This window comes from Notamacropus eugenii, chromosome 5, assembly GCF_028372415.1.
Source record: "Notamacropus eugenii isolate mMacEug1 chromosome 5, mMacEug1.pri_v2, whole genome shotgun sequence".
NCBI lineage: Eukaryota > Metazoa > Chordata > Mammalia > Diprotodontia > Macropodidae > Notamacropus > Notamacropus eugenii.
The window spans coordinates 441,308,796-441,334,139 of record NC_092876.1 but is presented as its reverse complement, the minus strand read 5'-3'; the positions used below and the strand labels follow the sequence as shown (position 1 = coordinate 441,334,139).

The window sequence follows — 25,344 nt, the reverse complement described above, 5'->3', positions numbered from 1 at the left end:
CTGAACCACAGAGAGTCTGACCAGACTCCTCAGGGTGATTTTCTATTTCTGATGTTTCATGTTGGGGGATTAAGACCCAGAATATCCCCTGGATACACATCCATATTGTGTGCCAACACCCCCAGTGGAGCTTCAAGCAGCAACCTTCTCACGTGTTCATTCTTTTTTCTTGTTGTTAAGGCTCCAGGTCCTGACACTCTTACATATATACGGATTCTCTAAAATTCTCCCTGCTCCTCTGGAATCTACTGTGATTCTTTCCTCAGAGTACCAGTCTCTTTTTTAAAACTGCTACAAAAGATAACTTTGGGGAGAGCAACAACCTACAAAGTAAAGCCTCTACAATCCTCTAAGTTGTTTTTTCCCACATTACCTAGTATCAGCATTGAAGGGATGGTCCAATACTATTTAAGTACAGCAGCACCACAAAAGAATAGGAACAACCTCCAGGGACCAATTGTTCTACCATTTTCATTCCCAGACTCTAATAGTATCCTCTGTCTAAGCATCAACTCTCTGAGACCCTCAATGTTACTGCTTGTAGGGAACTGTCTATTCATGCATAGGGAAAAATTGTTGTCTGACTTGTTTGCTATTTTCTATAACAGTTCTTGCTAATGGAAGCTATAGCCCCATGCAAATGTGCTGACTACCTCGAGCCATATTCAACCAAATGGTAAATTCTTTACATTGTCTCAGATATTATTGTTTATTCCTGAAAAGCAACATGGAGGAGACAATTTGGTATAATAGCACACTGAACTCATGAAGACCTGCTAACCTTCCAGCGTAAGCTTCACTGTAACTTAATTTCCTCTCTGCAAAATGAAGGGGTTAGACTAATTGACCTTTGTAGTGCCAGTATGACACCAACAGCAGCCACTATGGATATGTATGTGTATTTCCAGAGTAAATTCACAAAATATAAACTCTCTTCCTCAAAGACAAAACTAAAATATTTTTCAGATAACAGAAAGCCAATTCCACCACAGTAACAATGAAGTTTGCTCACCTTACAAATAAAGGGAACATAGCCATCCCCAAGCCCTCTCTCCATTAGGTCTCTCCACAAACAAGCTCCCTTAGGCAAAATCACTCCCTCTCTCACTCAAGGTAGCTGCTCTGCCTCAGCTCTACCTCATTCTCTTTTTTCCTGCCCCACTCATTCAGCAAGCTCCTCCCACCACAACTCCATGTGACTCAGATTGTGGCCTGGGCCAAAGCTCAAAGCAGGTAACACGACCCTATTAAGGGGCAGAAAAGGTCTTTAAATGCCCTTACCATTACAACATTCAAGGTCTCTTTCAGCTTAAAAACATTATTTGCTGTACTTTTCCTTTCCATTTTAGATCTACTCCTGCCTTGAGGTCTGCTCTCCTCTTTGGGGAGTACCTCAGTTAAGACACCATTTCATGAGTGACTGGCTCCAAACATACTCACTTTATTCATTGTTCAAGTCATTCTTTATACATCTCCATTTCCTCACCAGCTAGCTCCCCTGCTTTCCAGATCTTTGTTATGTATTTCTTCTGCTATTAGATTTTAAGCTTTTTGAAAGTAGGGACCATCATGTTTGCTTTTCTTATATCCCAAGACCTTACCACAAGTCTCTGAAACATAGGAAAATCTTTCATTTGCATTCTGTTTCACTGTGTGACAATTCATCTATCATCTATCTACCTATCTATCTGTCTGTCTGTCCGTCTATCTATCTGTCTATCTATACTCTGTCTGTTACACTCTCAAGTAACTCTGGAAGATTACAGCTTCTGCTTGCTGCCATGTCTGCACTTTCAATTTAACTAGAAAAGGTCCATTGCTCCCTCACTGTTTTTCACTGACATAGTCCTACATAAATGTCCCTGCAGAGAATAGGGATTATGGATACTTAGTGTTGACTTTGCAACTTAGGCATGAGTTTCTATTTTAATATCTTTGCCAATAATCAGCATTTTAAAAATTTGTTTTGAAATTTATGCCTTTTATTCCTACACCACCATCATTTCTGAACATACTTCCCCCTCAAATTCAGATAGCATTTCTTGTAACAAAATTTTGAAAAGATAGAAAAATCTTTCAGAAAAAGAAGCATCATGTTGAAAAATGACTGACATCTCCCTTATGACCTCAGGTGATAGAATATTCATCAAGGATATTACATTCAACAGAAAGTTGTAGTTCTAGAATGATGAATATTGATATAGATTCTGTTGAGGCTAGAAAGCAGGTGGAATTGTAAGAAAAAACATGGCTTATTAATAAGGTGTTGGAACTCCAGCAAATACTTGAAGTTCTTTCTGCACATGTAGATTCAATCAAAGATGAAAATCTGAAAATGAAATAAGAAAACCAAGTTCTTAGTTACAGAAAATGTTATGTTTGCTTCTAGTGTTTTCCAGACAACTGATAGAAAATGAAAAAAAAAAAAACCAAACAAACTAAGGGTTTTGTCCCTGTTTTACTTCACAATGTCTTGCTGCTGGGTTTATTTTTCTCTTTTTCATTCTGCATAGGCTTCACAAGTTAAGAACCATACTTTGTGGCATAATTGAATACTTTCAGCAGACAGAGGTAGAAATAAGACACTGACATCATAATTGGAGACATCAGAGAGTTTGGGCATTATGTTAGCTTTTGAAAGTTTACAAATATAGATACTTTTTCAATAGGATGTTATATATATTATAAAACCTGAATATGGATATTTTGTTAATGCTGGATTTGGGGTTAATCAAATGATTGATTAATGGCAGTATTTCCTAATGCGGACAGGAAACAAAAATAACTTCTACTTTGTAGAAAAGTAACCCAAATCATATTCTAAATTATTATCTAACTTTCTAAATATCTTATGTCTGTTCTCACTATGTGTCTTTGTTCTCATCATCAGCTACCCTAAAATATGGTCATCTACCTATTAACTACATTTATATGTGAGAAGTCATACTAAAATTGTTTAGATGTAAGCAAAATAAAAATTCTTCTCTAGGCATAGAATATACTACCATTTGCTGAATTAGCCAATTGATCTGACCCTAACAAAATGAAGAGACAAATGGTGTAAAAAATTAAGATTGCTTTAAGGAACCTTTATTTACTCCGAAAATTAACGCATTTTCAGAACAGGAATATGTTTCACAGAGAGAAGTATAAATTTCATCCCAAGAATTGTAAGCAACTAAAAACCAAATGAATTTCAAATGTATCCTAATTTCTGAGCTAACAACTAGCCTCACTGATCCATGGTCAGGTTGGATTGTCATTTGGGAGAATCTGTGATACTTACATTGTGTGGATAAAGTCTGACTGACCATATATTAAGCAAATGTCAGTCTTCAAGGTTTCCAATTATTATGAGCAAATTCAATAAAGGTAAACTGAAGTATATACTCTGAGCAAAATAATATTATTAACAGTGACATGTATAACTATCAACAAAGTGGGTCAGTCTGGCCTCCTCAGTAAGTCCAGAGGTCTTAATGAGAAACAGGTACCCTCTTTATTGACATGCAGGAAAGAAGGGGGTTTTGGTAGCTGTAGAATATTTCAATTGGCTATAGGGTTGGCATTCAGGTGTAACTAATCACACTCCTCTCTCACAATTAAAGAATGTTTATTGTTTTATGAGACCCACTTGCCTCTTGTAAACTACCAGGAAATCAAAAATATCAAACTCGCTGTCCCCTTGGATAGTATAAAATACTGAACAAGGACAGGCAAGGCCAGGTGACCTTCATCTTTTGGGGGATGAAAACAGGTTAAGCTTGTTGGGGCTTAAAGAGAAACAAGCAGATGTTTCAGAGGCTCAGAGCATGGTAAAAGAGATAACAATTGCCTTTTTAATTACGTCTTTAAACTAAACCTAAGGGGAAAACTGCATTGCTGATCTTAACTCAAGGATGGAGAAATGTGGTTTTAATACTCATACAAAATGGGGAAGTAATGCAGAATATGGTCCATTATAGCATGGTTTCAATTATTAAATGATACAGAAATATTTAATTTCCTCACGCGATCCAAGAAGAGTAACATTTTCAAGAAAATCTTAGAATTAATCATTATTATATTCATAGTTGGCAGAGTTTTGCATGTAGTACCATTTTGTTATCTTTATCAGTTTTTGAAGTTCATAAGTCTCATGGATTATCTTAAAATGCAGCTCTTTGGGTTATTGGGTTTCAGGCAAATTCAGGTTAAAAAGATATCCCAGCCCAGATTGTACTTAGCATGAAAATCTGAATATATTTTGAGAATTACATGTAAAAAATCTTTTAGTTACAGCAATGGAAAAAGAGATCCACTATTAACAGGTAATATGGCTTTATTAGTATAGGGACACTTTTAATCAAGGAGTTATGTTTGTTTTTATATAAATATGGAATTATCCAAAATGATTTTATCTACATGTGGAAACATATATACACTCAAACAGATATACACATAAAGAGAAATATTTTTCATCCCATTTGTCAACTTTTATTTAAATTACGAACACTTAAAATTGTATTCCATTTCTGAATTTCTTTCAGATAAAATATATTTTGACTTTTTGCATGGGAAAAAATATTAAAGTACCTAGTAACTTATACTATATCACATACCCCTAGTCCATCACCTCTGTAATGACAATGAGGGATATATATTTTTTATACTCCTCTGTGAGCCAAACTTTGATTTTCTGGTTTAACAGTGTTCAGTTTTGTTCTATTATTATTTCTACTTACATAATTATAGTATTCATATATTATTTTCCTGATATTGTTGCTTCACTCCATATCAGTTCGTGTTGTACTATATTTTTCTGAATTGTTCATATTTGTGATTTCTATTATATATGCACACAATAATTTTTGCAAATAATCAGGTGATTAAGTCTTATTGCACTGGCATAGTTGACACGATTAGCATTTTGTTGGCTCAAGCAAGTACACTGATATCATCTGTGATATATAAAGCAGGTAAAAATCTGGTTACTTTCAGTTTTGTGCTGGCATCCATGATTCAGAAGAAGGCCCCCGGAATATTGGATTAATCTCTCCTGCCCTCCTCTCCTCACATCTCCTTTCCTCATTTCATTGGTTTAAGGAGCTCACTGGGGAGGAAATTGCCTCTACCAAAGCAGATTTGCACCTTATATTTTAGAGAGGTGTGTGAGAAATGGATAAAAATTAAGCAAGATAGGAAGATACGGAAAGGTAAAGGGAATGGTGGTGATAATACATGAATGTAGCAAAGAATGATTTTTTAAGGCTGAAATTGTTGTTTTGTTTGTGTTTTTAATGTACTCTCTTTAAATTTTCAAATACAAAATTCTTGATTCTTTAGCTGAAACTGTAGTGCATACAGTATTATGATATCTGTGTTTGTAATGTTTCTCTACAAGTATTGTAGCTTTTCAAGGTATCCTTAACCCTTTTATGTCATGAACCCCTTTGGTAGTCTGGTGAAGCCTATAGATCCCTTCTCAGAATAATGCTTTTAAATGCATAAAATAAAACTGGTAGATTTTTAAAACAAACCAAGTATGGAAATAAAATTACCAATTTTTTAAAAAAATTCATAAACCTTTGATTAGTTCTTCCATTATCTCTAAATACCCTAAACATGGGAACTATCAATTTCTCATCTTTGTATAATCAGTGCCAAGCAAGTGCCTTGCATGTAATAGCTTCCTATGAATTGTTTATAAACTCAAATTAGGTGTTTCTTTTCCACCTATCCAATTCTTTTCTATATAATAGTTAATTAGTCGTGTTAGCCCCTTCCTTACCAATTAGACAATAAACTCCTTGAGGCCTGAGAGGATATAATTTTGGCTTCTAACACCTTTACTTCTCTGGTGCCTTGTACATAGGTATTTTTAAAAATTAATCAAAATGAATGTAAGGAAACTCATGTGCTTTTCTGCTGAATTTATTCAACAATGCTCTGTAAAACATCAAAGACTATCATAAAGAAATGTGAGAGTGCAAAGAACAGTGATGGTTATCAGGAATACCTTTCCTTTGTTAGAAAAAGCTTTCATTGCATAGGAAGATAAAACAATAAACCCTTTAATTAGGGGAGATTTCTAGTAAAAGGGATTCATAACACACATCATATTATCTACTGGGAATTTAGGGAAGATAAATTTTTAAAAAGCCTCAATATCTGATCTTCTTAAAATAAACTGAATTCATTTATCTGAAGTTGATTCAAGATTCTTATCTTAGAGTTTGTTTTTTTGTTGTTCAATCATTTTGTTATATTCTATTCTCCGTGACCTCATTTGGAGTTTTCTTGGCAAAGCTACTTGGATGGTTTACCATTTTCTTCTCCAGATTATTTTAAGATGAGTAAACTGAGGCAAAAAGTGTTAAATGACTTGCCTAGGATCACACGGTAAGGTTCTTGAACTCACATCTTTCTGATTCCAGGACTGGAACTATGTCCACTGTGTCACCTGAGAAAAATGATTATTTCTCTATCCTATTAATAGCCAATTATTAAAATTGTGGAGACTCCAGCTTCCCCCCCCCCCATGTCCTATATATATATGCCCTAGGGAGATATACATTATTTGTCTAGAATATCCAAGGCTGGGGGTGGTTTGGGTATAGGAATAGTCTCTCTCCCCAAGAGTGATGTGATATTACTCTCAGCCCCTCAATGGAGTGAACTCCTCTTCATAGAGTCCACCTTTCATTAATTATTAACCAGAGTTGATTGCCATTCTCTTCCAAGGGTATAAGCCATGAGCCAACTGCCATAAGTGTCTTTGGCATTAAAGAGTGTCACTGAACTTTTATTAAAAATGCTGGAATTATTAAAAATGATTAATTACCCAGAAATCATAACTCTTGAACTTTTAAAACATCATATACCTAGTTGTCCCACAGAGTTGTTACCTTGTTTTTATATTCACAGGTAAGAGAAAAGGTCCATGATGTAGTTATACACCTTAATAGAAGTGACCAATGTTTGAACAAATGATTTGTAACTATGTAATTATAAAATTAAAACATGTAAACATATTTTTTTCTAAGCAGCTCAGAACTTGTTGCAGAAGGAGTGTGTGTGTGTGTGTGTGTGTGTGTATGTGTGTGTGTGGTGTGTATGGGTGTGAGAGGGAGAGACAGAGACGGAGAGAGAGAGATAGACAGAGACAGAGAGAAGTAGAGAGAGATAGAAACAGGGAAAAAGAAGCAGAGAGAAACTGAAACTAAGGGGAATTTGCTCAAACTGCAGGAGGAGTTGGTGAGATAACTTTGATCTCATCCTTAAGTTATTAAAAAATCTGTTTCACCTTCTCTTTTACAATCTCAACCTTGCAAGTTGAAAGATAACATGAGGCTGACGTATTCTTCATAGAAAGCTCTAGAATAAATAATTAAATAAATGTTTTGTGAACATTTAAAAAGAGAAATAATGATCTCTAAGAAGGTTTTATCCAAATCAAGCTTACTTTTTTCTTCACAGAGCTATTGACTGGTAGATCAAGGGATTACAATAGAAATAAGCTACATGTATTTCAGCAAAGCTGTGAAAAAGTCTCTTGTGCTGTCCTTTTGCTGAAGATAGAAAGGTATGGAAAAGATCATAGTTTAGCTTTGTAGATTTATGACTGCTTGAATGACTAGAAATCATTAGGATTATGTCAACTATAAAGGAAATATGTAAGCGAGTGCTTTATCTTCATGCTGTTCAACATTTTTATACATGATACAGATGAAGGCATATATGTTGTACTTCTTAAATTTTTTAGGGGATTACAAATCTAGGAGGCATGCCTTACATGTGGTATGACAGTTACTTTCACCCAAATATCTTAAGTGGTTAGAAAAATTAACCAAACTTAATAAAGGAAAATTTATAGAGAAGTACTGATTTAAACTTTGATTAAAAAAGCTAAAGTAGTTTAGTACTGGAGAACATAAATAAATGAATGGACATAGCTCAATATGAGTCAACAATTTGACATTCAGCAACAAATGTAACATGACTTTCAGTTTCATGAAGAGGAGCATAGGGTCTAGAACAAAAGAGACAAGCATCCTGCTGTATTCTTTCATGGTCAAAGAATTTCTGGGGTTGTATATTCAGTTCTGGGCACCACATTTTGTAAGGGTATTGAAAAGCCTGAATATGTCCTAAGGGGAACAACCATAATGGGGGCTGAGTGTAGGAGACTGCAGACTATGGTTTATGCAAAATCACTTTAAAAGGATTGAAATTATTGACTCTGGTGAAGAAAATTAATTAGGGGGTCCATGTTAGCTGTCCTAAAGTATTTGAAAAGTTGGAAGGATTATATATATTCTCCTTAGACTTATAGGACAGAATTAGGAGAAATGGATGAACATTTCAGAGAAAATTTAAGGTTCCACATAGGGAAAAATGTTCTGAGCAACCAGATTCATTGCAAAGTAGAGTGGCCTACCTCAGGAAATGGTGGATTCCGGAGTTCAAGTTGAATGTGGACCAGGAATAGTGTAAAAGTATTCTGTTAAGGTATGCATTGGACTAGATTACTTCTGAAATCCTTCCTAACTCTGGGATTCTGTGATAATAATCACAGTTCACATACTATTCTTTTTATAGTTTTCAGTTAAATGTGAGAATCTAGCAGGAAAGAAACAATAATTTAAAGGAGCTCTTTCCTACCTTTGTAGTTTCCTCATAGTTTTCTTCCTTCCACATACTCTGCATTCAAAAAACAGTGACTTACTTCTTGAGTTTCCACTGATTACCACCAATGTCTAGAGTGCTCTCTCTCCTCACCTTCCTCTCCTAGCTTGCCTTGCTTCCTTCCAGACTCAACTCAAATCCCACCTTCTCCTGGGACCCTTTTCTGAGGCTCTTAGCCTCTAGTGACTTACTGAGTTAGCTTCCACTTTCACTGCATATGTTCATGATTAATTGCTTATTGTCTCTCATATCAGAATCAATAAATCAGGTCAAAGGATATGAACAGACAGTTTTCAGGTAAAGATATTCAAGCTACTAGAGTCATATGAAAAAATGCTCTAAATCATTACTGATTAGAGAAATGGAAATCAAAACAACTTTGGATATCACAACAAACCTATCAAATTGGCTAACATGACAAAATAGGAAAATGGAAAATGCTGGCGAAGATGTGGGAAAATTGGAACACTAATGCATTGTTGGTGGAGCTGTGAACTGATCCACACATTCTGGGGAACAATTTGGAATTATGCCCAAAGGCCTATAAGACTGTATATACCTTTGTCCCAACAATACTACTTTTAGGTCTGTATCCCAAAGAGATAATAAAAACAGGAAAAGGACCCATATGTACAAAAACATTTATAGGAGCTCTTTTTGTGTTGTCAAAGAATTGGAAATTGAGGGCATGTCCATCAAATGGAGAATGGTTGAACAAGTTGCACAATATAAATGTAATGGAATACTCATGCTATAAGAAATGATGAGCAGACAAATATCAGAAAAAAACTGTAAAGACTTATATGAACTGATGCTGAGTGAAATGAGCAGAACCCAGGAAAACATTGTACACAGTAATATCCACATTGTGCAATGACTGACTTTGATAGACTTAGTTCTTCTTAACAATGCAAGTATCTAATACAACTTCAAAAGACTCATGGTGGCAAATGCTCTCTACATCTACAGAAAGAACAGTGGAATCTGAATACAGATGGAAACATATTATTTCCTCTCCTTTTCTTTTCTTGTTTTGTTTTGTTTCTTCTTTTTCATGTCTTCTCCCATTAGTTCTAATTCTTCTTTATATCATGACTAATGTGAAAATATGTTTAATATACTGCATAAGTACAGCCTATATTAGATTGCACGTTGTCTTGGAGTGGGGAGAGGAGAAGGTGTGGTAGAAAATTTGAAACTCAACATCTTATGGAAGTGAATGTTTAAAACTAAAAACAAATTAATTTTAAAAAGAATCAATAAATCAATCAAAAAGCAATAATTAAGCACTGATTACAAGTCAGGCACTATATTTAAGTACTGGGGATACAAAAAGAAGAGGCAGCTAGTTAGTGCAGTAGATACAGTGCCAGGCATGGATACAGGAAGACTCATCTTCCTGAGTTCAAATCTGGCCTCAGACACTTACTGTTTGACCCTGGGCAAATCATTTAACTCTGTTCACCTCAGTTTCCTCATCTGTCAAATTATCTGGAAAAGGTAATGGTAAATCACCCCAGTATCTTTGGTAAGAAATCCCTAAATGGGGTCATGAACAGACTGTAACTACTAAAGTGACCTAAAGAACAGCAAATGCAAAAGAGACAAGAGATAGTCTCTGCCTTCAAAGGGTTCACAATCTAATGGGGAAGTCAACAAATTTGAGCTTCTTGAAGGAAGCAGTCATGTTTATGCCTTTCTTTACATTCCCATTTTATATCATGGTACCTGGAATATACTGTGCTTAAAAATGTTTGTTGAATCAAAATCGTACATATAGAAATGCTCACAGGATATTAGCATTAAATATTCTCCATTCCTTCTAAACACATTTCGCTGTCCATCCAACTGTGGTAGTGTTCACAAACAGGGAATAACTCACTGAATACAAAATGCATGTAACCAATGAGAACTAAACCAAATTCCTTCTTTTTTGTGTCTACTTTTCTAAGAGCATCAATGGAGAGAAAATGAGAAATTATTTTTATACACAAATTGATCTTTTCTAATGGCAAACTTCAAGATACCATCAAGTAACATTAACACCAAAGTACACTATTCTTGCTGGAAAACCAAATATTTATTGCAGCAAGACTTGATGATTTGAGACTAACCCCATTGTTGTTTTGTCAATTTATACAAATAATATTCTATCCTAAAATAGTATAACATGTTGGAAATAAATGTATGTGTCATGTTGTAGTATCTAATAATCAAATTCTTTAGTGTACATGCATCCTGAATTGCAAGTAAAATTTTAGACATTTATTAAGAAATATATTTACCAAATATCTTTATCAAGTCATTGCTGTTTTTTTTATAAACCTTTAATTACTTGAGAAAGCAAATCTATACTCTGATAGAAAATAAAATTATTGGACATACTTAGAAACACTAGATCCTATGATAAAACTGAATAAATTTGCACCAAATCATTTAATTTCTCAAAGCAAATATGTGAGAAAGAAATGAAGCAGAAGAGATGAGTAAGTGTGCTCATGTGCAAAATTATTAGACCCATGTCCACAAAGCTGAAAATGATGTGTGCAAAGTAGCTGGATTAACTGTCCAAAAAATTTTACATTAAAGGGGATATTGTCCATAAAACTAATAATCCCATTCAACTTTCTGATTTCAAAGCCTCACAGGTCTTTTCGGTTTTCTTAGAAATTGTTCTGAAAATGAGATTTAGTTCAATTGAACCAGTGTCTACTATGTGTTAGAAGCTGAGTTGGGTGCTGAGTGTAGAATGATAACAAAACACTTCCTGTTCTAGAGGGACTTCCATTATATCGTACAATTACATAATCAAATTACTGTACATGCAAAGCAAATTCAAGAGGAGTGAGGATCTCTGGGGTGGGAGCTGGTGGTCACAAAAGGACTCATGTGGAGAAGGCACTTGAATGGCACTTTGTAGGAGGCTGATACTATGATGAATGCTAGGAAAGGAAGGAGTGCATTCTAGAAAAGGAAGGAAACATGCAAAGAAATAGGTGGAAGATGGAATGACTGGAAAGATATGGACATGGAAGAGTTAACACATTAATTTGACTCAGAAAGAGAAATAGTTTAACAATTCACTTTCATCTTAGTAAACACTGGATCACATGTGAAAAAAATTCCTAGGGTTAATGAAAAATAAAATCCAATTGGCAAAATTCAGAAAAGTAGACATTATCTTTTGGTTAATGTTAATTTTTTCCAATGTGGGAAAATACAAAAAAATTATGTTTAAAATATAACACATAACATGTAATATGTTAATTAGCTTAAAGACTATTAATATACATAAATATATAATATAATATTCATTATTAATATAATGGAAGTATATTAATCTATGGTGACCAATAGGCAGCTAGGTAACAGAACTCCTGGCCGAGTTCAAATCTGGCCTCAGACATTTACTAGCCATGTGACCCCTGTGCAAGTCATTTAACCCTGCTTGCCTCTGTTTCCTCATCTGCAAAGGGAGCTAGAGAAGGAAATGGCAAACTGCTCCGGTATCTTTCTCAAGAAAACCACGAATGAGGTCCTACAGAGTCAGACCCAATTGGAAGGAATTAATAACAAATATTAATCAATGTTTCCCACAGTAGTTTGTTTTGAACTCAATTCTTTTTTACTGAAAATTTTAATCTGCAATAATTCCTCTCAAATCAATAAACAGACAGACCTATGAAACATTGCTGTTCTTTCCCCCTATCATCTGCACTAGAGTGGTGGTGGGGAATTAAGTTGACTATTAAGTGGTGTTATATGTAAAAAGGAGACTGTATGATTATATGGTAAGCTGAAGAGTAGTGAAGCAATTTATAGTTTGTCTTGTCTTCCTGTATTCATTGGAGTGAAATTATACAGACTTTCTAGTACGGGTCTGTAAGCACAAGCAAATATAAATACATCTATACTCAAAATATATGATTATTCAACACATTCATTTGTTTACAAAATGCCAGATGTCCAAATGACTATTAAGAACGTCTTCAGTCCTTAAGCTGGGAGATTGTTCAGAATGATATGTCTGATACAAACTGAATTAATAAAAAAATTTCCTAGCTTATTACTGAAATAAGCCATGAGACACAAACATACTTTGGCATCTTCAGCTTTTTCTTAGGTAAGGTATGTCATTAGTATTTGACAAAGTAATAAGGCTTATAATTGTCCAGAATTAATTAGATCCAGACTATTATATTTCTTAATATTTGAATGGATATATGATAGCATTGATGTGACTACTAACTCCAACAATGGAGATCACAATATTTTTTTTTTGCCATTTTTTCTTGCCCTGTGCAAAGTTTTATCCATGGCTTCCCATAAGTTTGGTGTTAGGGGATGTGGAGGCAAGATGGCTGAGTAGTAGCGAAAAAAATGCATTGAGCTTTCCTCATTGCCCTTATTCTTCCAAAAATAAGAAACATCTAGAAAATTCTAAGTGCATAAAAAATTCTATGAAAAAGTCATTGTGAGTCATTTTTTCTAATAGGGAAGCAAACAAAGAAGTCTGTGGTGAGGTGGGTTTCTGGCTAGGAGACACTGCATATTGCACTCTAGGACCCAGGCTGTTCACTGGGACAGGAGGAGGTCCCAGGCACATACAGGGCATTTTAATGGTTTGTTGTTGTTATTCACTAGTTTTAGTTGTGTCCAACTCTTTATGACCCCATTTGGGTTTTCTTGGCAACAACACTGGAATGGTTTGCCATTTTCTTTTCCACCTCATTTTTCAGATGAGAAAACTGAAGCAAACTGGGTTACGTGACTTGCTCAGGGTCACAGAACTGGTAAGTATCTGAGGCCAAATGATGGTTTCCTTCTCAGTGTAAAGGGAGATATTTTCATGTGGAGCAGGGAGTGAATATGTGTCAAAGAATATCTAACAAAAGGGGTACGTGCAACTGCCCACTGCATTTACTTGCTAGTTTCCTTATTCTCTCTCTCTCTCTCTCTCTCTCTCTCTCTCTCTCTCTCTCTCTCTCTCTCTCTCTCTCTCTCTCTTTCTCTGTCTCTGTCTCTCTGTCTCTGTCTCTTTCTCTCTGTCTCTCTCTCTCTCTCCCTCTCCCTCTCCCTCTCCCTCTCCCTCTCCTTCTGTCTCTCTCTCTCTCTCTCGGTTCAGAAGACAAATTGAAATATGAATAAACATTGGCATATATCAAATTTACATAGTCTCTCAATCTCTTTCTCTGATGGACTCATCTCCCCCATCCAGTTTAAACTGGGGAAAAAATCTAATTTCCCTCTTAATCTCAAATAATCCCCTATTAGGTTTGGATAAGAATTACTATAAATTGCTTTGTAGTTCAATAGTTCATTCAAAAAGCACATGCACACAGACATATACTTACAAAGGAATATAGTTTTCAATTGCAGGCTGAGATGAATGCAACAAGGAAGCAAAAGGAATAAATACCAACCATCTAATCAGTCACAAATCTGCTATTTCATTCTGATCTACACTCTGATCCTCAGGCTCATTATAGTTCTCCTGCATCTCATTCCTGAGTCGTCAACATATCATCTCTGCTCCTAATCTCCTCACCTTTGCTGTCTTCATTAACTTCCAGGAGAGCAATTGCCTCTCCACCACATTGTGCCCCAGTAAGTAAGGAAAGGGATGGAGAAGGAACGTTGATTAAGTGCCTACAATGTGCCAGGCACTGTTCTAAGTAAATATTATTAGTTAATAAAGTAAGTAAAATAAATTAAAAAAACATTATATTAATCAATAAATGTCTCATTTGTTCCTAAGAACAATCCTGTAAGATAGATGTTAAGGAAATCCCAGACAACATGGAGCAGACCAACAGACTCTCCAGAAGTGATGATGTTTCTTCTTCTATGTCTAGACTTTGTGGCTTATTTTCAGAAGTCTTGTCCTTGGCCACCTGAAATTCATAGTAACTGAGGTATATTTGTGTAGCACCTGCATAGTTTAGCTGATGATTGTTTCCTATTTCAGTGAAAATGTCTCTGAGGAAAAGTTTACATGTAATATAATGGATTGATTGACAGAGAGAATAACAAACAGTGACAGACAATGAGAGATGGCACATAATAGAACAACACAGAATATGACAGAGAGATAAATGATGGATGGACAGATAGACAGATAGATAGACAGACAGATAGACAGACAGGTAGATAGATAGACAGATAGATAGATAGATAGATAGATAGATAGATAGATAGATAGATAGATAGATAGATAGATAGAAAGAAAGAAAGAAAGAAAGAAAGAAAGAAAGAAAGAAAAAGAAAGATAGATAGATAGATGATAGATAGATAGATAGATAGATAGATAGATAAGATAGATAGATAGATAGATAGATAGATAGATAGATAGATAGATAGATAGATAGATAGATAGATAGATGATGGATGGACATATAGACACAGATAGACAGACAGACAGACAGATAGATAGATAGATAGATAGATAGGGAGGGAGGGAGGGAGGGAGGGAGATGATAGATAGACAGACATAGAGATAGATCAAATGATTATTAAGAGCCTACTTTGTCAGGTATCATCCTGAGAGGCTATTGCTATTTAATCACTTTAGCCATGTACAGCTCTCTGTGACTCCATTTTCTTTGCAGAGATTCTAGAGTGGTATGTTATTTCCTTTTTCAGCTCATGTTATTTACTGAGGCAAAAAGGGTTAAGTGATTTGTCTAAGGTCATACAGTTAATAAGAGTCAGTGGCCAGATTTGCACTCACAAAGATGAGTCTTTCTGTGTCACCTAGCAACCCCAAACTAAGTGGAAGGGCTACAAATACAAGCAAGCACCTGCTCCTGAGTAGTTTACATTTTAATAAGGAAGATGACATATAAAGGGAGTCAGGGTGGGGATGGGGCTGTGGTGTGGGATGGGAATGTCCAGCAAGTAATGTGAATCCCTGGATCCAGGCGAGATAATTCCAAACTTACTTGTCAAAGTCATTGATAAACCAAATTTCAAAGTCCATTTTTTCTTGTGAGGAGAAGGTAGAAGTGATAGTGTTAATGGAGATGACATGTCATGGAGAGGACTAGGAAAGAATGGATCATTGAAGAGAAAAGGAGAGTAGGATTTATGAAGGAAGAGAATGGAAAAACAAGATCGAAGGTATGCTCCGAAACATCTTATGTCTATTTACAAAAGAGACACTTAGACAAAAGCCCCCTTTCCTTTCATGCCTCCTTCCTATTCAAATACCATCACAATATCATTAATTATGCCAAATGCCTGGATTCTGATTATTTTTTATTGAAGAGTATTTTTATGACTAATGTAAAGAAGAAACTAGAAACATGTAGTGACAAAATAGAAAGAGTGAATTTTAAAATGCCAGTATTATGGCATTGTCTTGTTGTTTTTGTTATTGTTAAATCATTCAGTCATATCTGACTCTTTGTGAGTCCAAGCAACGTAGCTTACCAGGCTGTTCTATCTTTCATTACCTCTGAAGTTTGTCCAACGTCATAATTATTGCTTCCATGACACTGTCTCACCATTTCATCCTCTGTTGTCTCTTTCACTCTTTGCCTTCAATCTTTCTTAACATCAAGGTCTTTTCCAATGAGCTCTTGTCTTCTCATTTTCTGGCCAAAATATTTAAGCTTTAACATCAATATTTGATCTTTCAGGAAATAACCTCAATTGATTTCATTATCAACTAATTTGATCTCCTAGTTATACAAAGGACTCTCAAAAGTGTCCTCCAGCACCACAGTTCAAAAATAATAATTCCGTGGTGCTCAGCTTTCCTTATATCCCAAGTTTCGCAGCTGTACTTTGCCAGGAGAAAAAAAAAAACAACACATAACTTTGCTTGTAAGTACCTTTGGTGATAAGGTGATGTCTCTGCTTTTTAGCACATTGTTCAGATTTATCATGGCTTTCCTTACAAGCAGCAAGTTTATTTTAATTTAGTGGCTGTAGTAGCTATCTGCAATGATCTTTGAGCCCAAGAATATAAAATCTGATACTTCTTTCATTTCTATCTTCCTCTATTCATCAGGAAGTCATAAGTTGCAAAGATCTTAGTATTTTTTTTCATACTAAGCTTCAAGTCAGCTTTTACACACTCTTTTTTTCACTCTTCTCAAGAGGCTTAATTCTTTTCCACTTTCCACCATCAGAATGGTATCATTTGCATATCTGAGATTGCTGATATTTTTCCCGGCAGCCTTAATTCCAGTTTTTGATCCATCCAGCTTGGTATTATGTATGACATATTCTGCACATAAATTAAAGTGACAATATATATCCTTATCATATTCCTTTTCCTGTATTCAGACTATAAGTTGTTGCAAGTTAGACTCTCACTCTTGCTTCTTGGCTTACAAATAGGTTCCTCAGAAGACAGGTAGTATGATCAGGTACACCTATCTCTTTGTTGTGATCCACACAATTAACAACTCTAGTGTAGTCAATGAAGTAAAAGTAGAGTTTTTCTAGAACTTTCATAATCCAGTTAATGTTGTCAATTTGGTCTCTAGTTCATTAGACTCTTCAAAAATTACCTTACTCTTCTGGTAATTCTCAGTTCACATTTTGCTGCAAGGATGGCTTTGAGAACATTTTTTTTCTTAATTTAACATAAATTTATTTATTTAAGTTTTGATCATTCATTTCCACAAAATTTTGGGTTCCAAGTTTCTCCCCTCCCCCCACCACAAAACGCCAAGCGTTCTAATTACCCCTATCACCAATCTGCCCTCGCTTCTAACATCCCTCCCTTCCCTCTTCTCTTTTGTGCTGTAGGGCAAGATAAATTTCTATACTCCATTATCTGTATTTCTCATTTCCTAGTTGTATGAAAGAACAATACTCAACAGTTGTTCCTAAAACTTTGAATTCTAACTTCTTTTCTTTTCTCTCTCCCCACCCATCCCCTTTGGAAGGCAAGCAATTCAACATAGGCCATATCTGTGTAGTTTTGCAAATGACTTCCATAATAGTCATGTTGTGTAAGACTAACTATATTTCCCTCCATCCTATCCTGCCCCACATTTCTTCTGCTCTCTCTTTTGACCTTGTCCCTCCCCAAGATTGTTGACTTCTAATTGCTCCCTCCTCCCCATACCCTCCCTTCCATCATCCCCCCACCCTGCTTATCCCCTTATCCCCCACTTTCCTGTATTGTAAGATAGGTTTTCATACCAAAATGATTGTGCATGTTATTCCTTCCTTTCATGGAATGTGATGAGAGTAAGCTTCATGTTGTTTCTCTCACCTCCCTGCTTTTTCCCTCAACTGAAAAGTCTTTTACTTGCCTCTTTTATGAGAGATAATATGCCCCATTCCATTTCTCCCTTTCTTCTCCCAATATATTTCTCCCTAACCACTTAATTTCATTTTTTTAATATATGATCCCATCCTATTCAATTCACTCTGTGCTCTCTATCTCTCTGTTTCTGTCTCTCTATCTATGTCTGTCTGTCTGTCTGTCTGTCTCTCTCCCTCTCTCTCTCTCTCTCTCTCCCTCTCTCTCTCTCTCTCTCTCTCTCTCTCTCTCTCTCTCTGTGTGTGTGTGTGTGTGTGTGTGTAATCCCACCAATTACACAGATACTAAAAAAGTTTCAAGAGTTACAAATATTGTCTTTCCATGTAGGAATGTAAACAGTTCAACTTTAGTAAGTCCCTTATGACTTCTCTTTGCTGTTCACCTTTTCATGGTTCTCTTCATTCTTGTGTTTGCAAGTCAAATTTTCTTTTCAGCTCTGGTCTTTTCATCAAGAATGCTTGAAAGTCCTCTATTTCATTGAAAGACCAATTTTTACCCTGAAGTATTATGCTCAGTTTTGCTGGGTAGGTGATTCTTGGTTTTAGTCCTAGTTCCTTTGACTTCTGGAATATCCTATTCCATGCCCATTGAACCCTTAATGTAGAAGCTGCTAGATCTTGTGTTATCCTGATTATATTTCCACAATACTTGAATTGTTTCTTTCTAGCTGCTTGCAATATTTTCTCCTTGACCTGGGAACTCTGGAATTTGGCCACAATGTTCCTAGGAGTTTCTTTTTTTGGGTCTCTTTCAGGAGATGATTGGTGGATTTTTTCAATATTTATTTATTTCTAGAATATCAAGGCAATTTTCCTGGATAATTTCATGAATGATGATGTCTAGGCTCTTTTTTTGATCACGGCTTTCAGGTAGGCCCATAATTTTTAAATTGTCTCTCCTGGATCTATTTTCCAGGTCAGTTGTTTTTCCAATGAGATATTTCACATTATCTTCCATTTTTTCATTCTTTTGGTTTTGTTTTGTGATTTCTTGATTTCTCATAAAGTCATTAGCCTCCATCTGTTCCATTCTAATTCTGAAAGAACTATTTTCTTCGGTGAGCTTTTGGACTTCCTTTTCCATATGACTAATTCTGCTTTTTAAAGCATTCTTCTCCTCATTGGCTTTTTTGGACCTCTTTTGCCAGTTCAGTTAGCCTATTTTTAAAGGTGTTATTTTCTTCAGCATCTTTTGTGTCTCTTTTAGCAAGGTATTGACCTGTTTTTAATGTTTTTCTTGCATCTCTCTCATTTCTCTTCCCAATTTTTCCTCCACCTCTCTTATTTGATTTTCAAAATCTTTTTTGAGCTCTTCTGTTGCCTGAGACCATTGAATATTTATTTTGGATGTTTGGGATACAGAAGCCTTGACTTTTATGTCTTTCCTTGATGGTAAGCATTGTTCTTCCTCATCCTAAAGAATGGAAGAAGATATCTGTTCACCAAGAAAGTAACCTTCTATAGTCTTATATTTTTTTTCCCTTTTTTGGGCATTTTTCCAACCAGTTACTTGACTTTTTGGTCCTTTGTCAAGAATAGATTACACTCTGGGAATCTGTAACATCTCCTTTCCTTCTAGGTGTCACAATACAGCACGTACACTGGTCTAGGAGCAGAAAGAGATTTTTGTGCTCAGAATCTTAGCAGTTTCCTCTCCACAGCCAGCTGACCTCCAGTTCTACCAAGCCGGTACTGGGGGCTGATTTTCAAATGAGCTGTGAGAGCAGGGCCATCATTCAGTGTGAGATAAACACCAGCTCTCCCAGGGCCTCCACACAAGGCCAAGGTAAAAATGGGCTGCTCAGTGCCCCCAGGAGTTTTACAATCTAACAATGGATGGGGGCTGTTTTAAGGGCTGCTGTGGGAACTGCTGCCACCTGCCTGATGTGGGCTCTGTGGCTACTGCCTAAGGCCAAAGCTATGGGAAGGCCCTTCTCTCTTCCTGGCCAGCAGGAGAAAACCATGTCACTGAGCTTTGGTACCTGTGGGTTGAGGGATCTGTGAACCACTGCTACTACAAGTGGGGATTCTGTGACTGGAGATTCTGCCCCTGAGGTGTCCTCCTCCCAGAGCCATGCCATGCCACACAGCCAAGGCTGGACTGGTCTCTGCTCTGCATCTGGTGCAAGGAACGTTTCCTGTGGGCCTTTCAGGTCACCCTGGGCTGGAAATCTCCACTCTTTTGTTTTCCACTTTTGCTGCTCCAGAATTTGTTGAGAGTCCCTCTCTACAGGTATTTTCTGGGCTGTGTGGGGAGAGCCTGCATAGCTATGTCTTTCTACTCTGCCATCTTGAATCTGCTCCCTCTTGATTTTCAGAATCTTAAGCCTAAACTCGTTGGCAAGTAAAATAAGTGTGATTGTTCAACAATTTGAACATTTTTTTTACCATTGCCATTCTTTAGACTTGGGAAATAAATTGATCTTTTCTAATCCTTTGGTCACTGTTGAAATTTCCAAAGTTTCTGGCATATTGAGTGAAGCATTTTAATAGCATAATCGTTTAGGATTTTAAATAGTTTAGCTGAAATTCTATTACCTCCTTTATTGCTAGTAATGCTTCCTGAGGCCTAGTTGACTTTGTTCTCCAGAATATCTGACCCTACATCAGTAACCATATTATGGTGCTTATTGGTGATGTTAAGAGCTTTCTTGTATAGCTTTTTGGGTATTCTTGCCACCTCTTAATGTCTTCTGCCATGGTTAAATCCCCAATATTTTTGTCTTATACCAGGTCTATTTTTGCATGAAACATTCCCCTGTTAGCTCTAATTTTTTTGAACAGATCTCTGGTCTACAGGTTGCCCAAGGGTAGAAAAGCTTTGTGTAGTAGATATATTTCCAGGCCTTGAGTCAGGAAGACCTATATTTAAATCTATTTCTAGACCCTTATTAGATGTATGGCCCTGGGCAAGTCACTTAAACTTTGACTCAGTTTTCAAATCTGTGAAATAGAAATAATAACAGTATCCATCTTACAAAATTGTCATAAGTATCAAATAAAATAGTACATGTGAAGTGTTTCCTAAAGTGACTGGCACATAGTAAGCACTATCTAAATGTGAACTATTAATTATTATTGCTGTCATTACTACTATTGCCAATGCAAAGTACTCTACATGATCACCATCTGTCCTACTTTTTCTAATAGACTACCCCCTCTACTATCACCACTCACTTATCTTCAACTTCTCCCTAACTACTTACTACTTTTTTATTGTCTTTAAACATGCCCATGTCTCCCATATACTAAAAAATTCAAAATTAAAAAAAAATCTCAATGATTCATTCCCTGCCTTTTTTCAAATTCCAACTAAAATTATGCTTTCTACAAGTGTCCTTTCCTAATGCCTCTTAACATTTCTGACCTCTGGTTGGTAATTTTCTCCAATTTAAGTCGAAAGGAGACAAATATGTCCAGAATGTCAATGTCTCTTGTTTTATGGGGGCAAGGAGAATCACTGTGATATTTTTCCAATTATTTAAAAATCATTCTCAAGAGGAGAAGAATTTTGAGAAATGATCTAATGAATTTTTGAGAGCAGCAACATAGTGCGGTGCAATGATTGAAGTACTTAGAGTCAGAAGAGCACTCAGTTTAAATGACGTCTGAAATACAATTTGTGTGTAGCATTTATTCACACTCCGCATATTTTTATTGCTTTTTAAGTTCCCTGAAATTTTGATTCTTACAAAATCCTAATATTTCATGATTCCCATCCATGTGACATTCCACACAGGATATTAATATAGGATAATTTGGCAGTTTGGGGCATTCAATAGCATAGGGTGATTGAAAAGATTACAAACTTTGTCAAATTTAATTTTGCCCCCTATCCTCTTCCTGTTCAATATTCAACCCAGCTCACTGTCCATCTGGCAACACATAAATGTATGTATGTTTAAATATATATATATAAAAATATACATATATATGCACATATGTACATATATTGTGTGTATATATTTTGGTGTTGTTGTTAAGTTATGTCCAACTCTTTGTGACACTATTTGGGATTTTCTTGGCAAAGATACTAGAGTGGTTTACCATTTCCTGCTCCAGCTCAGATAAGGAAGTTGAAGCAAACAGGGTTAAATGAGTGTGTCCAGAGTCACACAGCTAGTAAATGTCTGAGGCCAGAATTGAACTCAGGTCTTCCTGATTCCAGATCTGGTATTCTATCTACTATGCCACCTACTTGTTTGCATATACACACACATGCCAGCATATGTTATATATATATATATATATATATATATGTCATTTATATGTATTCATGCCACATATATGACAGATAGATAGTGTGTGTTTGAGTACATCAAGTTGCTCATTCATCTATATGTCTTAATATGGGAAATACATGTTTTTCATTTGCTTTGTCTTTTCAAATGTAGATAAAATGGGGACCCTCATTGAGGAGGCTTCTGAGGTCTAAATGAAATTGATTTATTACCATCTGTTAATGGAAGAATTATAGGAAAACTTGTCCATTTGTAGAGAGTTCTGCTTTATGAAGGACATGTTCCCTGCCCTTGGAAAAAACCTTTGGTTGACATATGTTCTTTTATGTCTTGCTATATGTCTATGCTTATAGAATAAAGCTCTATCATTCCAGTGATGATACAGAATATAAAAAGCTATTGGGTGAAAAATTGTATTGGTGGAGACTTTTTTCTTATTGAAACCTAATCTAAACTAGTATAATTGCTGCTTCAAGATTTAATAATTATAACTCTCTCTGCTCCATTTTCTTTATCCAGTATAGTCAATAACTAAAAATGAACAAAAGCTCATTTACGATATCATGGGATAATGTTTCTATCCGCAAACACCTTCAGACCACTAGAGTTGTGTATGAATGAGTAAATTTTAGTAGACTTAAAAACATATTAATCTTGCCACAGAGCATGTTGTGGAACACAAAGAGCTTTTTAAATGTTTACTGATTCATCAAGAGCCTTATAACATGGTATTTTCCAATGCAATAATTCCCTGATCACTTATATGGCTCATTTCTTTGTGTCATGATATATCTAAATCTTACTATACAATGATTTGGATGATAGAAAATCTTTTTAATGTCCTGAAAGTTCACTTTGAAGATAAAGAGTCTCCTGAAGGCTAAGGTAAAAGGTGCCATCACTATTCCAGGATTTGCCATAATTCTATGCCAATACTGTTCACGAGAATTCACCTATTAAAAAGTGAGTTCCTTGACAGTAGAGACTTTTTTTTGCCTTTTTTTTTTTATATTGCCAGCACTTAGCTTTACATTGTACTGCTGGGTATATAAAAAAAAAAGGCAGAGGCAGGGCATCCCTTGACTCACTTCTTAAAGAGTCTTATTCACTGAATGGTGTTGCCTCACTCAAAGAACCTGAGAAGTCCTTGGCCTAAAAGGACCAGGATCTCTCATAGCTTCCTGGGCCATATCCAGGCATCCAGATGAATATCTGGCCACTAGAAACAGCTGACTCTGGAGGAGAAAGTGAGGCTGTTGACCTTTTCATAGTCCTCCCCAACAAAACTTTACACATGGTAGGTGTTTAATGAATGCGGCTTAACTGACTAACTCCTCTCCATCTTCTCCAGAATGATTCTTTTAAATGCCAGCAATTTTGACTCCAGCAATTTTGTTTGACCAATGACCATGATTTTTGTTGCTTTGTCATGTCAACATAGGGAAGTATGAAGTGGAAAGCATAAGAGAGAAAGCTAAACCAGATACCCTATACTTATTCTCCTTGTTTCAACACTGGGTTTCCATTTATTGTGGAATGCTTTTTCCTTTTTTTTGGTTATCTCATAGCTCTTCCTTAGAGGTTAAAAGGTAAGTGAGATTCCCTACTCTCCTTCCCATTGAACCAAGGTCATGGTCCATAAAGATTTGGGATACAAAGTATGTCACTTCACAGAATCCCAGAATTTTGAGATGGAAGGAGCCTCAGGGGCTATCTAATTCAAGCTATATGTGAGCAAAAATCCCCAATCTTTCCAATCATTGCTTCTAATTGGTCTATAATCTCTCTCTCTTTCTCTCTCTGTCTCTCTCTCTCTTTCTAATTTATTACTTATGCTGCTAGTTTTACAGTACTATTCCATACTCTTTGACTTACCTTTGAATTCATTTTCTCAACATATCCTTTTGTTTGCTTATTTATCTGTTTTTGGAGTTGGCTTTCAAATGTTCAGATGTTTACACTGTTGGATATACTACAAATAAGTGCTTCCACTATGGAAAAGAATGTTGTAAGTGCAGTACATGTGAGTGGGAATGGATTTCCTGAAGACTTCATCAAAAGGATACAAACTTAAAAAAAAAAAATAACCTGGAGGCTGGAATTCAGTTCTTTATATAAAGTCCCTCATTTATTATTTTTAAATAAATAAAATAAAAGGAAAGAAGGCAAGGCTCATGAAATGATTTTCTCAGGCACCTCTGGTATATCAGGGTCTTGTGACTGCCTTCCTTCTGCTTCTCCTTCACTTACAGCCCCAGCAACTTCTCCATCATTTTTTTCTTGCTGTTTTCTTTGTCTGCTCCTGTTCTTTACTCTTTCTTCAATATCATTCCTGCATTCTTCAAATTTTGTCTTACACTTCTGGGCTTTTTCTGCATTTAGGGATTGATTTGCCAGTAATTTAGGCTTGGGACTTTCATCAGCAAAGTGAGCATGTGTGTTCCAGACCCGGGCCCTGTGACTGCCTGAGTTGGCCTTCGGCTCATTCAATGACGTTTTATAATGATTTGCCCAGATCTTCAGCGTTTTGTCCCTTCTGATGAGGAGGTACATAGTCCTTTTCTCCTTGTGTTTCAGCAGCTTCAAGTCACCCATCTCTTACTCTTTCCATTCTAGAAGATCATTCTCAGATGCAAATCCGAATAGCTTGGCCTGCATCTTAAAAGAGCTCTTCATCTTCTTTTAGGGTCTTAATCTCCTGCTCATCAAGAGACACTATGAGTTCAAACTGCAGATCAGGGTTCAAGTCATTCACATCCTCTGTGGAGGGGTCTTTCTCATGAGCTTCCTTAGCAGCCACCATCAGAGTGGGGGCTATGAGAAGGTGCAGCAACATTCAGTCCATTCTGTTCAGGTCCGGTCTGTAGCTGGTCTGGTGCTGGTACCTCTTTAGCTAGCATTTATCTCAGTTCAACCTCACTACCCTAGCAGGGTGCGACCCTGGTCCCTTGACACCTGTACTAGCGGGAAACACACCCATGCCTCCTTCAAGAAATCTTTTTAAAAATCCAAATAGGTTAGTAAATTCCCTATTTAAGAACATTCATCTCTCCAGCTAAGTCCTGTATTTTCAAAATTATCCATAACAGAAGTTCACATTTTTTTATTCAGTATCTTTCTTGTTCTTTGGGTATTGAAATATATATTTACTGAT

General features: G+C 36.1%; 2 pseudogenes; one reads left to right on the top strand and one right to left on the bottom strand.

Moving 5' to 3' along the window:
- Positions 1–2,185: 2,185 nt before the first annotated feature.
- Positions 2,186–2,513, top strand: LOC140508036 (short coiled-coil protein B pseudogene; annotated as a pseudogene).
- Positions 2,514–14,420: 11,907 nt separating this feature from the next.
- Positions 14,421–24,993, bottom strand: LOC140508035 (ran-specific GTPase-activating protein pseudogene; annotated as a pseudogene).
- Positions 24,994–25,344: the final 351 nt, after the last annotated feature.